Genomic DNA, 8,363 nt, shown 5'->3' on the forward strand with positions numbered 1-8,363 from the left:
GTCTACCCACCTAGTGTTTAAAGATGACTGTTAGATGTATATACACCCCGAGACCATGTGTTTGTTTGCATGTGCAGTTTGTGTCATGTGAGCTATGATCCGTTTGATTTACAATATTGGTGTACCTATATACAAGCTCGGGGCTATAGGGTAATTGGTTATATAGCACGGGTGAGATTGTAGTAAATGTTAAGTGGTACTTACAATTGCCTTAGGAAGGTCAAACTTGGTATGTGCTACTTACAACTGTAAGGTAATAGTATGCACTTGTTTTGCTGAGAATCATACTTATCAGGGAAAAATAATTAAGTCAAACTCTTTAAGGTGTTCATTTTGGCTTTGTAGGTTATGGGTCATCACTTTCATTGAGAAGATTTTGGAGATAGCTAGTTGTCAAGGATTTGGAGATTCTATTAGTTTTCTTAGGTTTAATGTTATCAAAATCAGTTTTTAGCCAGTTTGTTATTACTTTTATTCATAATCGACATATATAAGACTTTTGTCTTGGTAAATAAATTCTTGTAAGGAATTCATATATGTCATATTGCTTTTATTAATTGGTTTTGATGGTCAATGTTATTGCTTAGGAGAGAGAGAATCATTTGCAGGCTGTCATAATTAAATGCAAACTATGCATAGGCAACAACTTTGTGCCATGTTGATACAGGTCAGTTTGTTTCTTCTGTCTTTTGTTTCCTTGGGTCTTATATTATTTTATTTTTTCCTGCTTTTAATGAGGCGTGAAGGAATACAGTGAAAAAGCGTTTTGCCGCACCCTATATGGCTTTGACTCCCTTTAACTTCATGGAACCTTACGGAAGGGTGTCTGTCTCCCGAGAGCTCCCTGAGCAGTCTATGGTTCTGATGTGATCTCAAAAGGTAGATGATCTAATCCTTGTATGTTTCAAAAGGAAGTGAAGCTTCTAGAAAGGTCTGTGGAAAAGCTAGAAAGTACGGTCGATGTACTAGCAAGCAAGGTGAAGTAAATTTGTTTTTCTCTGTGATTTGTGCAGTCAGTCATTTTCTAGTTCTCATGCTTTGATTAGGCATCTATTTTGTTAGATCCTCTTCTCCTAATTTAAATAGCAGGATTACTACGTATTCGTAAAACAAACTTTCTCTAATTCTTGGAGATATTATGTGTAAGATTGCATAAAAACCTTTCTCTTTGCCAAAATTCTATTTAAAATTTGTGTAAGTTGGATGTCATCTATCTAGGTTTGGTGAGGATCCTTGCAAAATGAATGAACATAATCCAGGCTATGTAACTCAGAGATGAGAGTTCATCCCTTGAATCCAGGTTATGTAATATGAAGTAGTCCTTGTTCCTTTTGAAACTGTATTTTAGTGCTCTTCTTTTCTATTTTCTATGAGCTTGAGAGAAACCTATCATCAATTAAGGTTTTAAGATACGGCAGTTTGAGATGCCTTCGTGTGCTTTTGAACCAAAAGACATTGATAACTAAACTTATAAGAAAATAGAAAAGGACATCATAGAAGTCATAGATGTCTTAACTTTTAACAATTAAATCCTCGAGACATCAGTTTTTTTTTTTTTTTTTTTTAAATGTCAATACGGATATGGGCTGAAGTAGCAGAAAAGTTAGACGACACTTTGAATACATGTTTTACTCTAATATCCTTGTAATTAGGCTGGGTGCCTTCTATTAAAATGGTTCACTTGTTCATGTTACACAATACAACTGATAAATCCTTTCCCTTGTTATAACATTTATTCACGAGTAAACCCTCTTGTTGAATGACTGAAAAATGGTCACCGATTTTATACACAATGTAAGGGCCCTACAAAAAGCTATGAGAAATCAAGCTGGTAATTGGAGATGTCCTTATAGAAATAAAGCTACAAACACCCCTCCTGCTCTTCCAGCTATGAAAGTAGTAATAGAAGAAGCCACTATAAATAAGTTAGCAACTAAACTTTATAAATTGATTTGCAAATCTTGCATCAAGCTATTCATTATATTCCTTGGTAGAATAAATTTGATTTGAGGAGGTTCTGGTCGTTCTACCTCAACTTGATTTGCTTTAGAGCAGGTACTATTTCTCTTTTTTTTTTAGATAAGGCCTTCTTGTAGCAAGCCTTTTTACTTGTATGTACGACTATATCAAATTGCTTTCACGTACATTGAGAAGGCATGGTTTTTGTCATGAAATATTGTATTTGGGTAGTATAACCATTTCATATGCTTCCTCAATTGTAAATAGGTTTAGCTGTTACTCGTTTGAAATGTTGTACTATTGAATTCAAATGTTGTTACTCTACTGTGTTATGCATGAATATCTATGAATTCAGTAAGTTAACTTTGAGTTTCATAGCATAGGTTTTACTTTCTATGATATTGATATATAGATTTACAAAAAAAGAATAAATCCTATTTTCTATCTAGTTAAGCTATAGAATGAATAAGTAACATGGTTACGCATGAATTCTAGTTTGTTCACCTTGTTATTTGTCTGTATGTATTAACTAGCTAGTATAACCAATCCCTTACCATATAATTCGTATCATTAGTGTTTTATGAGCAATAAAGGCTGCTCTGGTATTGTTCTTGTTAGATTTCATATCTGACCCATTCTTGGGGGATTAGACAAAGCCCTTTGAGTATTTTGTTAACTGAACAAGAGTGCTTACATTTAGATTTCTCTTTAACATATTTAAAATGGATAAGAGTTGGATGGCCAAGGATAAGTTATCTACTGAAGACGATAATAATTGCTCGGTATTAGTTCGTATTTACTTGTATTTGATTTGAGTAAATTAGGTATTGTATGTTGAATGATTATATCCCATTCTTGTTGATCTGTTCTTGTTAGTTTGTTCTTAAGTGAGTTGCATCCTTTTATATTGAAGTTATGTCAATCTTACTATTCCTTTGCATGAGCTTTCTATCCCTTGTGAATCACGTGTACAAGTAGTATTCTAATGTTTCTAAGGTTGAATTTTCGAGGTTGAACTATTGAGTTCTAAGGAAGAACTACGTATGGCTTGATCCCTTAAAGGGTATGTAGGCAGCCACTTGACACAACCACTTTATGATTAGTAGAATTGTTTGACTTTTGGATATTTGATTATCGTTTGATTTCGTGATAACATGGGTTCATATACATAATTGTGGAGACGCAGTTGATAAGTGCTCAAAAGTAATGATTTATAACCCCAATAATGTGTATGTTAGTCTCAATTTTATATTTAAATATTCTAATATGATGCAATTTGAGTTTTTGTAGGTCAAAGAACCTAAATATGAAATATGGAGGGAAAAGAAGTCAAACAAGTCAAAAAGGAGTCCTTTGGGAATTCTGACTAAAGGCCTAGGGCAAAAATGTCATATTTGTCTCCATAAGTGCCAAGCCTAATGGGACTCTAAAAGAGGATAATAATTAAGTTAGAAGAGTCTTCAATCTAATCTCAAAGCCTTAATTTCGACTTCATAAGAAGATGAGATCAACATAGAGAAGAAGTCAGAGTTTCACAAGAATTAGGAAACTGAAAGCTGTCAGAAGCTGCAGCTTAGGAAATAGCCTGCAAGGCAAAGTGGACCATGTCCAACTTTGGTCCAACCGAATTTAGCTTTTCCAAGATTGCTTCTAGAAAGATTACAGAGAGTTTGACACCAAATAAACATAGGATTCAGATCTCTATCCAGACGAGCATGTAAGCCAATATATAAGGCACAAAAACCTCAGTTTACATAATCTAGGAAATTTAGTGTTTGCATCTTAGATCTAGAATTAAGAGAGAAGAAAGTTCAGACCTTTTCACAATTAATAGCTATAAAGATTATTCATTTTCATATTGTGTTCATAGCATAGTATGAGGGGCTAATCTCCCTTCTCTTGGGAGGGGAAATGAAGCATTTTTTGTATGTTTTAGTTTAGTTCTTCTTCTATTATGTTTTAGTTTAAATCCCTCATTGAGTTTCTTCTTATTCATCCATTGATCTAATGCTCCTGTGGAGGTTAGGAGGTCATAGGGTAATTCAAGATTGTGTAGAGCCAAATACCACAAACCCTAGATTCTTTTCTTCTAGTTTTTAGTGTTCTAGTGTGATGATTGGATTCTTTATGGCACCTCAATTAGTTGTATAGTTAATGCCACATGTGGATTTTCCATGGCACCTAAAGTTGTATATTGAATGCCACTTAAAGCACAATTTGGTTAGATAGAAGATATCATTGGAGATTGAAGAAGTATTTGATGGAAAGATAGAAAGCACGTTGAAAGCCACATATTATCATCATGGTTATGAGCATAAGGTTTGTAGGTATGGTGAGTTTCTATTTGTGATTTATATTAAGCATGATAGGTAGATCTATTAGACTAATTCTATGATTTTGGTGGATTCATCTCTCCCAAGATATTCTCTCTCTTGATTCATATTCATATATTTAATTTAGTTTATTTTATGCATAGTTTAAATCTTAAACCAAATCAACTATATATTCTGCATTACTTAGCCACATCTTTTACTTGCATCCATTAGAGTAATTTAGATTAGGAATTTCTATTATCATCACTTAGTTATTTAGAGTAGGATTGATACCTTGCTAGCCACTATACTAATCAATATATATTAGGCTAAGTAAGATTTGCAAAAGATACGTAACATAAACAACGACATATAAATAATTACGTATTGCGTGCTTTTTCAATGGCACCGCTGCCTGCTCTAAATTGATTAGGTGATATAATATTTAATTTAGTTTACTTTAATTTAGGAATTCATATACTTTAAATTGCATATTTAGCATAATTCAATTAGATTTGCATAGTAGAAAGTATTTTCATAAAGTTTTGTGTTTGTTTAACAGAAAAGAAGAGTACTAAAAACGTATTTATAAATTTCAAAAAATTCTGAAATTTTACAGAGTTGATCTGTACAGTATTGGTAATTTATTGAAATTTTTTGTACTTGTCTTACCTAGGTAACTAACATCAGCTTTGCAGTACCCCATTTTCAATTTTCAGGACGCAAGCATCTATAAAAACAGTCGAGCAGAGTTATATGCACATTATCAAAAATTCTAAATTTTTTACAGGAGGAACCTCGATTCGTCAGGAGCTTTCACTAAAAATTTGAATATTGTTTGACCTGTTTTGACCACTTAACTAGTTGCTTGTTTTCAGTGTGTTTCTTCAGCTTTTCAGGACCAAGGTCTCTGGAAGAACAGTCGAGAAGAAGGATCTGTAAAACTCCAAATAATCCAACCTTTTTACAGGATCATCCCTGACACGTCAGGAGACTCCAGTAAAAATTTCGTGATTTTCAGTGCTCTTTTACTTATTTATTCAATCGATTGTTTACAGTGTGTGCAGAAAACTTCTCACTGGACTCTGCAGGATTGAACAGTACAGAAGAGGGACTTACCAAGCTCCGATTGCTCTGAAATTTTACAGGCTACTTTCTGCACATATCAGGTAGCTACTATAAAACTTTCAAAATTTTTGGACTTGTTTTGCTTGCTGTAACAGTAAGTGCTTCTCTTCCACCGTGAATCCCCTGTTAGCGGTTTCATAATTAGAATTAATAGTTAGTCTCGTATAGTTTGATAATATAATTTAGTTAATTAAGTGCATATTCATTTAGTTTATATAGCTTAATTGTCTAGTGCATGAAAACTTGGTTTCGTGATTCTCCTCGTAAACGTTTAATCAGAAGAGCTAATTCTTGTAACAATCTTCCAATTCTGGTTTTGGAGGAGACCACACCATCAAACTCAGGATCTGATTCTGATTCTGAAACACACACACCACTCGTAGACTTAAGAGATACACCAGAGAGAGTACCGTTAGCCGCCATGGCTAATCAAAGAACTCTTAGCACCTTGTTTCAACCTATCGCGGTTCAACCACCGAACCGCATAGTGATGCCCGACAATAACAATAACTATGAGGTTAAGCTCACCATTCTTAATATGTTGCCAAGATATTATGGCAAAACAAATGAAGAACCGTATAATCATCTAAGTAAGTTCTTGAGCATATTAAGTACTTTTAAAGCACCTCATCTTTCCCCTAAAGAGACTAGATTAAGGTTGTTCCCATTGACTTTTGAGTATGCCACACTACGTTGGTATAGATCCCTACCCTCTAATTCTATAACTACTTGGGAGCAACTATCACAAAAGTTTATGAAACAATATTACCCTTTACGTAAAACTGAGGCCATGCAATTGGCTATTTCAACCTTCAAAGGAAAACCTAATGAAGAGTTTCATTCAACATGGGATTGATTTAATGATTTACTTGTCTGTTGCCCACATCATGGTTTTGACATACTTAATATAGTACATTACTTTATAAAAGGTCTTTCACCTATGAACCGTCAGTTAATTGAATCAATGAATGGAGGAAGATTTACTAGTCTTACTCCTGATGAAGCCTACACTTTTTTGCAAAACTTTTCTGAGAGTTCTAAGGATTGGGCCAATAGTAGTGACCATGAGGACATGGCACGGGTAGATGGGGGGATGAGTTTTAGTAAACCAGGTATGTATGAGGTTAAAAATGAACTCAATTAGAAACTGTCATTGCTAGTTTAACCACAGGAATCAAAAACTTAAACAAGAAATTTGATTCATTCACTTTAAACCCTCCAAAGAATAATCAACCTCAACAAGCAATGAGTGTCAATCAATTTTGTGAAAATTGCCTTACTACAGATCATGACACCTCAGTTTGCTCTATGTTTGTTGCTCAAGGTACTGATGATGTTTGTGCTTTTAATACATTCAAAAGACAGGGTTATCAAAATAATTTTAATAACAACAACAACTATAACCCAGATCTTAGGAATAACTCAAAGAAATCATGGAGACAAAACATGTCTCCACAGCAAAACCAATATGGTTTTCAAGGTAATCAAGGGAACACTACCAAGTCAACCTAAACAAAACCCTAAAGGTAGAAATGTTCATCAAGTTGGAACCACCCCTTCATCCGCACCCATAGAGGCAATTAACTCAATATCTACCCTTAGGTCAGGAAAGAAAGTAGATAACAAAGTTGACATACCTGATTCTGATGAAGTTGTTATAACAAAAGATAAGGAAAAGCCAATTGAAACTAAAAAAACCAAAGAGCAGGTAACCGAAAAAATTCCACCCACACCATTCCCCTCTAGGTTAAAAGATAACAAAAAGGAAGCACAATATAATGACATTATGAATATTTTTAAAAATCTACATATCTATTCCTTTTCTAAGCGCAATTAAACACATGCCTTCCTATGCCAAATTCATAAAAGACCTAGTAAAAAAGAAAACAAATATCCCAAAAGAAGTTTTCCTTGCACAAGGTTGTTCATCCTTTCTACAGAACAAAGTCGTAGTAAAACATAAGGACCTCGGTAGTCCTACAGTTACGTGTAGAATAGGAGTGGACTACACTGATCAAGCATTATTGGATTTAGGTGCTAGTGTGAATTTGTTACCTTACTCAGTTTACAAACAGCTAGGGTTAAAAGACTTGAAACCAATAAATGTTAGACTACAGTTAGCTGATAGATCTATTAAGATTCCATGAGGAGTAATAGAGGATGTGATTATCAAGATCTCTGATTTTTATTACCCCGTTGATTTTATAGTTCTTGACACTTTACCTACAAATGGAAACTAAATTCCTATCATTTTGGGTAGACCATTCTTAGCAACAGCAGAAGCTCTAATAAATTGTAGGAATGGGAACATGTCTATCACTTTCGGGAATATAAGAGTAGATGTAAACATATTTACACTATTTAGAAACCCTGATGATGATATAGAAAAGATGGATGATCTATGTGTAGTACACACAATAGCTAATAAAAGTTTTAGGAACACTCACTACAAATATCCATTTTTATCATGTGTATCACAGTTAGGCATGAATTATAACAAGGATAGTGTTATACACCATATTAATACATTGCTAGACACTGGTCAACCTCATACAAAAATAGAAGACATTCGAGCATCTTTTTGTCAAGCTACTTTTAATCGTAGATTTATCAAAGATTTAATTAAGATGACTCGCCCTCTACTAAAATGTATAGGCCACGCATGGAAAAGAAGAAAGATAAAAAGAGCAAAAATTGGATTACAAACAAGTTTTAAGTCTAGGGAATCTGACTATAAAAGACCCACAAATTTTAAAAAATTAATTACCTAAGCTAGTTAGGGGGTAACCTTAAGTTTCCCCCCTCTGTGTCGGCTGGCGACATTAAACGTAGCGCTTATGGGAGGCAACCCAAGTAGTTTAAATAGATAGTAGCTCATGACAAGAAAATCGAACAAAAATAAAATAAAATAGATGTGTACCTAAACCTGTGCTGAAAATATAAAGCTAAAGAATTCGGTGAGTT

The 8,363-nt window shown here is 34.0% G+C and overlaps 1 long non-coding RNA gene across 1 annotated transcript; it reads left to right on the plus strand.

Annotated features, from left to right (window-relative positions):
* The first annotated feature begins 761 nt into the window (after positions 1 to 761).
* On the plus strand, positions 762 to 3,815 carry LOC147475135 (uncharacterized). The gene is made up of 2 exons (XR_015208517.1): positions 762 to 977; positions 3,250 to 3,815. It is a non-coding gene; the product is annotated as an uncharacterized LOC147475135 (long non-coding RNA).
* The last annotated feature ends 4,548 nt before the right edge of the window (positions 3,816 to 8,363 follow it).

The sequence above is a fragment of the Coptis chinensis genome, chromosome 9, assembly GCF_015680905.1.
Source record: "Coptis chinensis isolate HL-2020 chromosome 9, ASM1568090v1, whole genome shotgun sequence".
Lineage (NCBI taxonomy): Eukaryota > Viridiplantae > Streptophyta > Magnoliopsida > Ranunculales > Ranunculaceae > Coptis > Coptis chinensis.